Below are 9,922 nucleotides of genomic sequence, written 5' to 3' on the forward strand. Positions count from 1 at the left end.
GATGTTTTGGGGATGGAACTGGACCCTCTGACGGTAGTGTCTGAAAAGAGGATGCTATCCAAGTTGCATGCCATCTTGGACAATGTCTCCCATCCACTACATAATGTACTGGTTGGGCACAGGAGTACATTCAGCCAGAGACTCATTCCACCGAGATGCAACACTGAGCGTCATAGGAAGTCATTCCTGCCTGTGGCCATCAAACTTTACAACTCCTCCCTTGGAGGGTCAGACACCCTGAGCCAATAGGTGGGTCCTGGACTTATTTCCTGGCATAATTTACATATTACATTCAATTATTTATGGTTTTATTACTATTTAATTATTTAAGGTGCAACTGTAATGAAAACCAATTTCCCTCGGGATCAATAAAGTATGACTATGACTATGGCTATAAAAACTTGGTCTCCTTAGCTGCCAGTGGCAAAGAATTCCACATAATCACTACTCTCTGGCTAAAGAAATTCTTCCTCATCATACCAGAAAAGCCACATTTTGGAAAAACATTTTTGCATCATCATCATTCTGAATTTTGATCATTTCTTCTTGCAAGTTCTCTTCCTGTTCTTCCACCTTGCAAAGAAATGGGTTAATTTACCAGTCTGGAATTTCCAGATTGCTCAAATCCTTGAATCGATTCTAAAATTCCTTCTCTGGTGAGTGCAGGTGTAAGTAGTACTCTTGCACAGCGGTCCCCAACCACCGGGCCGCAGAGCATTTGCTACCGGGCCGCGAGGAAACGATATGATTTGGCGATAGGAGTTAGCTGCACCTTTCCTCATTCCCTGTCACACACTGTTAAGCTTGAACGCACACGAGGTCATTACCCGCGCATCATCCACTTCAGCGCGGGAAGGAGATTAACTCTTCGATCTTGCAAATGATGGCGGGCTGAAAAGTATATTTGACATAACATCTCTGTCGGCATTCTGCATCAAAGTCAAGGCTAAATATCCTGAGATAGCCACGAAAGCACTGAAAACGTTGCTTCCATTTCCAACATATCTCTGCAATGAATACAACGAAAACTAAATCGTGGAATAGCTGGACATAAGGAACCCCCTTCGAGTATCGCTGTCTCCCATCACCCCTCGATGGCACCGTCTTGTTGCAGTGAAACAAGCCCTGGGCTCCCACTGATTCAGTGATATTGATGTGTTGCAATGATTTTATATGTTCATACAGGGAAAATATGTGCTGTGTGTGAATATCCAAACATTACTTAAAATGTTATGATGCTAGTGACTGATAAGTGACCTATATAACCATATAACAATTACAGCACGGAAACAGGCCATCTCGGCCCTTCTAGTCCGTGCCGAAAGCGGCTCTCACCTAGTCCCACCGACCTGCACTCAGCCCATACCCCTCCATGCCTTTCCTGTCCATATACCTATCCAATTTTTCTTTAAATAATATCGAACCTGCCTCTACCACTTCTACTGGAAGTTCTTTCAACATTTACTTCAAGCTCCCCGTCCTCCCCTGATGATTGACTTATCACTATATTCATGTGAGGAAAATATGCGCTGTGTGTTTAATATTAAATTCGTTAGATAACCTCTTTTAGAAACGAAATTGAGTGTATTAGCCCGTTATTACCAATATTCCGTTGTGATTAACACCCCCCTCCACCCGAACAGAATCGCCAAAAACGATTTGCAGAGAATAATATCAGCAGGTCACGCATGTGTACTGGTGCCCGCGCTAAGGCCCCACCTCCCCCTCGTACCCCATCTGTTACTCATTTTTATGCACACATTCTTTCTCTCACTCTCCTTTTTCTCCCTCTGTCCCTCTGAATATACCCCTTGCCCATCCTCTGGGTCACCCCCCCCCCCTTGTCTTTCTTCCCGGACCTCCTGTCCCATGATCCTCTCGTATCCCTTTTGCCAATCACCTGTCCAGCTCTTGGCTCCATCCCTCCCCCTCCTGTCTTCTCCTATCATTTTGGATCTCCCCCTCCCCCTCCAACTTTCAAATCCCTTACTCACTCTTCCTTCAGTTAGTCCTGACGAAGGGTCTCGGCCTGAAACATCGACTGCACCTCTTCCTATAGATGCTGCTTGGCCTGCTGCGTTCACCAGCAACTTTGATGTATGTTGCTTGAATTTCCAGCATCTGCAGAATTCCTGTTGCTTGTATTTTTTGACTGCTACTCTTGTCCGTTGACAACCCAACCCACCCACCCCCCCCCCGCCGGGTCAGCCGGTCCACAAGAATATTATCAATATTAAACAAGTCCGCAGCGCAAAAAAGATTGGGGATCCCTGCCTTATACAACCTCGTCGTAACATTCCAGCTCTTATACTCAATACTTTGATTAATAAAGGCCAATGTACCAAAAGCTCTCTTTATGACCCTATCTACCTGTGACACCACTTTTAGGGAATTTTGTATCTGTATTCCCAGATTCCTCTGTTCTACTGCACTCCTCAGTGCCTTCCCATTTACCCTGTATGTTCTACCTTGGTTTGTCCTTCCAAAGTGGAATACCTCACACTTGTCTGTATTAAACTCCATCTGCCATTTTTCAGCCCATTTTTCCAGCTGGTCCAAGTCCCTCTGCAAGCTTTGAAAACCTTCTTCACTGTCCACTACACCTCCAATCTTTGTATCATCAGCAAATTTGTATAATCAAAAATATGTTATAATTATGTGATTTTTGCAGCGCAAAAAAGGTTGGGGACCCCTGCTCTTGCAGATCTCCGTCTGTGAAAGAAAGAGTCATACTTTCTGTGCAGGGAAACTGTGAGAACATTCTTCTCCCAATGTTTTACTTACAGTATCTCTTTCCAATTTTCCACTAAAAGTGGACAATGCCCTTTTTGCCTGGATTAAATTGAAATTCTCACCCTGCAGTTTCATATTTAGAATGTTCATTTTTTCATACAGATCGGTTTCACAGAGAACTTCAAACATTTTTTTCCCAAGCTCTTGTCGACTTTGAGTAAAAATTCAACCACAGTGTCAAAAAGATCAAAGAAATTTTTAAAGCAGCAGCCTTTTTCAGTGTGAAGAAGCAAGCATTCAAGCTCTTCATCATTATCTTGGCATAACAGGTGAAATATTCTGCTATTTAATGGATGAGCTTTTATTTTGTTGATAACAAATATTACAAAAGTCATGCTTGAAAAAAGTTACTGGCTGAGGTTTTTGGCTGCGAGATGTTGCTGATGAATTTACACATGCGTTGCAAACAGACTGGGAATTGCCTTTTTCATAAATGCCACTAAACCAGCATGCTGACCTGTCATAGGGTCTCGGCCCAAAACATCAACTGTACTCTTCCGTAGATGCTGCCTGGCCTTCTAATTTCTTCCGGCATTTTATGTGTCTTGTTTAGATTTCCAGCATCTGCAGATTTTCTTTAGTTTGTGATATATGATTCATCTGTTGCACAAGAAATCATGTTCCTAATCATGGTCAGAATACTTTTATCCTCAATACACATTATGAGCTTGTTGTTCTGATTCTCCATTGATATTTGTTTTTAACTTTTTACAAAAGATAACCTCTTCATAAACTTTTCCATTTTTGATAAACCATACTTTTGCCATTAGCAACGCCTCGTTGTCTTGCACAATTGACTCATCCAGATGTATCCCAAATTTTGGTTTTTGTAGCTCTGTGCATAGTTGATACTCAATATCTTCACTCATTTCATCAATATGATGAGCTACAGAGTTATTACTCAGAAACTGATTTTAAAATATTGGTTTCCATTTTGAGAACAGTGGTGAGCACTTCTGATACAGCAGGCGTTATTAACCTTTCACCAGTTGTTTGAGATGTTCCACGCTTTGTTGTCATTGTGAAAATGTTATAAGAAGCAATGAGACCTCTATCAAGGTCATTTTTAGCTTTCTTGGCAAATGACTCGAATGTGCAATGCTTTTCAAATGCTTCTTTCATCTTCGTAACCGCACACTGGGGGTGGGGTGCGGTACAGCCCTCATTAGGAATCATTGTTTCAGACCACTAGTCAATAAGACATTCAACGGAATTAGGTCAGAATTTGGCTCATTGAGTCTGTTCCACCATTCCATCATGGCTGATTTATTATCTCTTTCAGGAGATTAATGAAATGGTTCTGTAGATGAGAATTTTTACTTGTAGGGTTAGATAGAACTGGTATGATGATGGGTCTCAGCCCAAAACCACGTGCCAGTGAGGATAAGAGAATAATTTGGCAGATGAATCCATCTAAGAAAGGATGTTCTGACATTGCAGACGATTCAGAGCAGGTTCACGAAAATGATTCCAGGAATGAAAGGCTTATTGTATGAGAAGCGTTTGATGGCTCTGGGCCAGCACTTGCTGGAACATAGAACATCGAAATCGACAGCACATTACAGGCCCTTCGACCCACGATGTTGTGCCGACCATGTAGCCTACTCTAGAAACTGCCTAGAATTCCCCACCGTATAGCCCTCTATTTTTCTGAGCTCCATGAACCTATCTAAGAGTCTCTTAAAACTCCATTGTATCCACCTCCACCACCGTCACTGGCAGTGCATTCCACACACCCACCACTCTCTGTGTGCAATTTAGAAGAATGAGAGGGATCTCACTGAAACCTATCGAAGCTTGAAAATCCTGCATAGAGTGGATATGGACAGGATGTTTCCTATAGCTGGGGGAGTCAAGGACCAGAGGGCACAGTTTCAGAATAGAGGGATGTCCTTTTAGAACGTAGGTGAGGAAGAATTTCTTTCGACAGAGGGTGGTGAGTCTGTGGAATTTCTTGCCACAGGTGGTTGTGGAGGCCAAGTCATTGGCTGTAATTAAGCCAGAGGTTGATGTATTCTTGATTAATTAGGAGGTGAGATATTACTGGAAGAAGGCAGGAGAATGGGGTTGAGATGGAAATGAATCAACCGTGATGGAATGACGGATCAGAGTCGAGGGGCCGAATGGCCTCATTCTGCTCCTTTGGTTGGTCTAAAAGAAATGTCAAATATTTATTCCCCTCTTTAGAAGCTGCATATTCTGCTGAGTTCTTCCAGTACTTTCTGTGTTTTTCTGGATTTCCAGCATCTGCAGAATCTCTTGTGTTTTGACAGAAAAAGCTCACACTTTTTCTGTTTAGATAAAAGAAGTTTAAGAGAATTCTTAAGGTAATATTAACCTGATCCAGATGCAAAAATAAAACAATCCTTTAAAACTTGCTGAATGCATAAAACCATAAGAAACAGGAGCAGAATTAGGCTAAGAGGCCCATTGAGTCTGCTCCGCCATTTCATCCTGGCCCATCCATTTTCCGTTTAAGCCTCAATCTCCTGCTTCTTCCCGTATCTTTTCATGTCCTGACCAATCGAGAACCTATCAACCTTTGCCTTAAATATGCAAAAAGACTTGGACTCCCTAGCTGCCAGTGGCAAACAATTCCACATAATCACTACTGTCTGGCTAAAGAAATTCTTCCTCATCTTCGTTCTAAAAGGATGGCCCTCTATGATGAGGCTGTGTCCTCTGTCTTAGACTGTCCTACCGTAGGAAACTCTCCCATTCTATCAAGGCCTTTCACCACTTGATGGGTTTCAATTACTGTGGGTCGCCCCTCATTCTGATGAATTCCTGTGAATACAGGCCCAGGACCATCAAACGTTTGTCATATGACAAGCCATTCAATCTTGGAATCATTTTCATGAACCCTCTTTGAACTCTCTCCAGTTACAGCACATCCTTTCTAAGATAAGGGGCCTGAAACTGCTCACACTACTCTGTGAGGCCTCACCAGTGTTTTATAAATTCTCAACATTACATCTTTGCTTTTATATTCTAGTCCCCTTGAAATGAATGGTAGCATTGCATTTACCTTCTTCACCACAGACTCAACCTTTAGGCAATCTCGGACAAGGTCTCCCAAGTCCCTTTGCACAAGAGTTGAGGCTCTACTTGAACTGGTATTGGAAATGAACCTGGTCAGCTGTCAAGTCTCTCTGTGACCAATGGTGTGTCTTAAGGATCTGTTCTTGGACATGTTCTCTTTGTGATTTTTATAAATGACCTGGATGAGGAAGTGGAGGGATGGGTTAGTAAATTTGCGGATGACGAACAGGATGGGGGTGTTGTGGATAGTGTGGCAGGCTGTCAGAGGTTATAGCGGGACATTGATGGGATGCAAAACTGGGCTAAGAATTGTCAGATGGAGTTCAACCCAGATAAGTGTGAGGTGGTTCATTTTGGTAGGTCAAATGTGATGGCAGAATATATTACTAATGGTAAGACTCCTGGCAGCTTGGAGGATCAGATGGAACTTAGGGTCTGAGTCCATAGGACACTCAAAGCTATTGCACAGGTTGACTCTGTGGTTAAGAAGGCATTGACGTTCATCAATCATGGGATTGAATTTAGGAGCTGAGAGGTAATGTTGCAGGTATGTAATACCCTGGTCAGACCCCACTTGGAGTACTGTGCTCAGTTCTGGTGACCTCACTACAGGAAGGATGTGGAAACTTTAGAAAGGGTGCAGAGGAGATTTACAAGGATGTTGCCTGGATTAGGGAGCATGCCTTATGAGAACAGGTTGAGTGAACGCGGCCTTTTCTCCTTGGAGTGGCAGAGGAGGAGATTTTACCTGATAGATGTGTATAAGATGATGAGAGACATTGATTGTGTGGACAGTCAGAGGCTTTTTCCCAGGGCTGAAATGTTTTAAAAAAGGCTCTAAACATAAACCAGGAAATTATAGACCACTGAGTCTGACATCCATTGTGGGAAACTTTTTGGAAAGCGTTCTAATGAACTGGATATACAAATATTTGGATAGACATAGACTGATTAAGAATCGTCAGCATGACATCACGAGTGATAGGTCATGTCTAACCAATCTTATAGAGTTCTTTGAGGAAGTTTTTTCAGGGAAGTAGATGAATGCAAGGCAATATATGTTGTCTACATGGGCTTTGGCAAGGCATTTGACAGGGTCCCACGTGGGAGGTTGGTCAAGAAGGTTCTGTCGCTTGGCATTCAGGATGAGGTAGTAAATTAGATTAAACATTGTCTCTGTGGGAAAAGTCAGAGAGTGGTATCAGTTGCCTCTCGGATTGAAGGCTTGTGATTAGTAATGTGCTGCGGGGATTGGTGTTGAGTTCTTTGTTACTTATTATCTATATCAATAATTTGGATGATAATGTTGTTAAATCGATCAGAAAATGTGTGGATGACACCAGAATTGGGTGTGTACTGGACAGTGAGGAAGTTTATCATAGTTTGGAGAGGGATCTGCATCAGCTGGAAAAATGGGCTGAAAAATGGCAGATGGAACTTAATACAGACAAATGCGAGGTTTTGTACTTCAGTAGGACCAACCAGGGTCGATGGTACACAGTGAACGGTAGGGGACTGAGGAGTGTGGTAGAACAAACAAATCTGGGAATACAGGTCCATAAATTGTTGAAAGTGGCATCACATGTAGATAGGTTCATCAAGAAAGCTTTTCATGCATTGGCCTTCATAAATCAAAGTAAATGAGTTAGGATGTTATGTTGAAGTTCTATAAGATGTTGGTGAGGCCTAATTTGGAGTATTGTGTGCAGTTTTGGTCACCTATCTACAGGAAAGATGTAAAGATGGTTGAAAGTGTACAGACCCCACTTAGAGTACTGTTTTCAGTTCAGGTCACCTTAGTACAGGAAGGATGTGGAAACTATAGAAAGGGTGTAGAGAAGATTTACAAGGATGTTGCCTGGATTGGGGAGCATGCCTTATGAGAATAGGTTGAGTGAACACGGCCTTTTCTCCTTGGAATGGTGGAGGATGACAGGTGACCTGATAGAGGTGTATAAGACTGTGAGAGGCATTGATCATGTGGATAGTCAGAGGCTTTTTCACAGGGCTGGAATGGCTAGCACGAGAGGGCACAGTTTTAAGGTGCTTGGAAGTAGGTACAGAGGAGATGTCAGGGGTAAGTTTTTTATGCAGAGAGTGGTGAGTGTGTGGAATGGGCTGCCGGCAATGGTGGTGGAGGCGAATAGAATAGGGTCTTTTAAGAGACTCCTGGATAGGTACATGGAGCACAGTGAAATAGAGGGCTATGGGTAACCCTCGGTAATTTCTAAAGTAAGTACATGTTCGGTACAGCTTTGTGGGCTGAAGGTCTTGTATTGTGCTGTAAATTTTCGATGTTTCTATATTCTAGTCTTCTCGAAATGAATGCTAACATTGTATTTGCCTTGCTTACCACCAAGTGACCCAGCAAATTAACCTCGCAATCACGAGGAAGTACAGAAGAGGTGTTTTTAAAAATGCAAACACGAGGATTTCTGCAGATGCTGGAAATTCAAGCAACACACATCAAAGTTGCAGGTGAACGCAGCAGGCCAGGCAGCATCTCTAGGAAGAGGTACAGTCGACGTTTCAGGCCGAGACCCTTCGTCAGGACTAACTGAAGAAAGAGCTAGTAAAGGATTTGAAAGTGGGAGGGCAAGGAGGAGATCCAAAATGATAAGAGAAGACAGGAGGGATGGAGCCAAGGGCTGGATTGGTGATTGGCAAAAGGGATATGAGAGGATCATGGAACAGGAGGCTCAGGGAGAAGGAAAAGGGGGAGGGGTGGAAAAAAACCCAGAAGATGGGCAAAGGGTATAGTCAGAGGGACAGAGGGAGAAAAAGGAGAAAGAGAGAAAGAATGTGTGTATATAAAAATTAATAACGGAGGGGGTACAAGGGGGAGGTGGGGCATTAGCGGAAGTTAGAGGAGTCAATGTTCATGCCATCAGGTTGGAGGCTACCCAAATGGAATATAAGGTGTTGTTCCTCCATCCTGAGTGTGGCTTCATCTTTACAGTAGAGGAGGGTGTGGATAGACATATCAGAATGGGAATGGGATGTGGAATTAAAATGTGTGGCCACTGGGAAGTCCTGCTTTCTCTGGCGGACAGAGCGTAGGTGTTCAGCAAAGCGGTCTCCCAGTCTGCGTTGGGTCTCGCCAATATATAGAAGGCCACATCGGGAGCACCGGACGCAGTATATCACCCCAGCCAACTCACAGGTGAAGTGTCGCCTCACCTGGAAGGACTGTTTGGGGCCCTGAATGGTGGTAAGGGAGGAAGTGTAAGGGCATGTGTAGCACTTGTTCCGCTTACACGGATAAGTGCCAGGAGGGAGATCAGTGGGGAGGGATGGGGGGGACAAATGGACAAGGCAGTCATGTAGGGAGTGATCCCCGTGGAAAGCAGAGAGAGGGGGGGAGGGAAAGATGTGCTTAGTAGTGGGATCCTGTTGGAGGTGGCGGAAGATATGGAGAATTATATGTTGGACCCGGAGGCTGGTGGGGTGGTAGGTGAGGACCAGGGGAACCCTACTCCTAGTGGGGTGACGGGAGGATGGAGTGAGAGCAGATGTGAGTGAAACGGGGGAGATGCGTTTGGGAGCAGAGTTAATAGTGGAGGAAGGGAAGCCCCTTTCTTTAAAAAAGGAGGACATCTCCCTCGTCCTGGAATGAAAAGCCTCATCCTTAGAGCAGATGCAGCGGAGACGGAGGAATTGCGAGAAAGGGATGGCATTTTTGCAAGAGACAGGGTGAGAAGAGGAATAGTCCAGATAGCTGTGAGAGTCAGTAGGCTTATAGTAGACATCAGTAGATAAGCTGTCTCCAGAGATAGAGACAGAAAGATCTAGAAAGGGGAGGGAGGTGTGGGAAATGGACCAGGTAAACTTGAGGGCAGGGTAAAAGTTGGAGACAAAGTTAATGAAGTCAGTGAGTTCAGCATGCGTGCAGGAAGCAGCGCCAATGCAGTCGTCGATGTAGCGAAGGAAAAGTCGGAGACAGATACCAGAACAGGTTTGGAACAATGATTGTCCACAAAGCCAACAAAAAGGCAGGCATAGCTAGGACCCATACGGGTGCCCATGGTTACACCTTTAGTTTGGAGGAAGTGGGAGGAGCCAAAGGAGAAATTATTAAGAGTAAGGA

Source organism: Mobula hypostoma, chromosome 1 (genome assembly GCF_963921235.1).
Source record: "Mobula hypostoma chromosome 1, sMobHyp1.1, whole genome shotgun sequence".
NCBI classification, from domain to species: Eukaryota; Metazoa; Chordata; class Chondrichthyes; order Myliobatiformes; family Myliobatidae; genus Mobula; species Mobula hypostoma.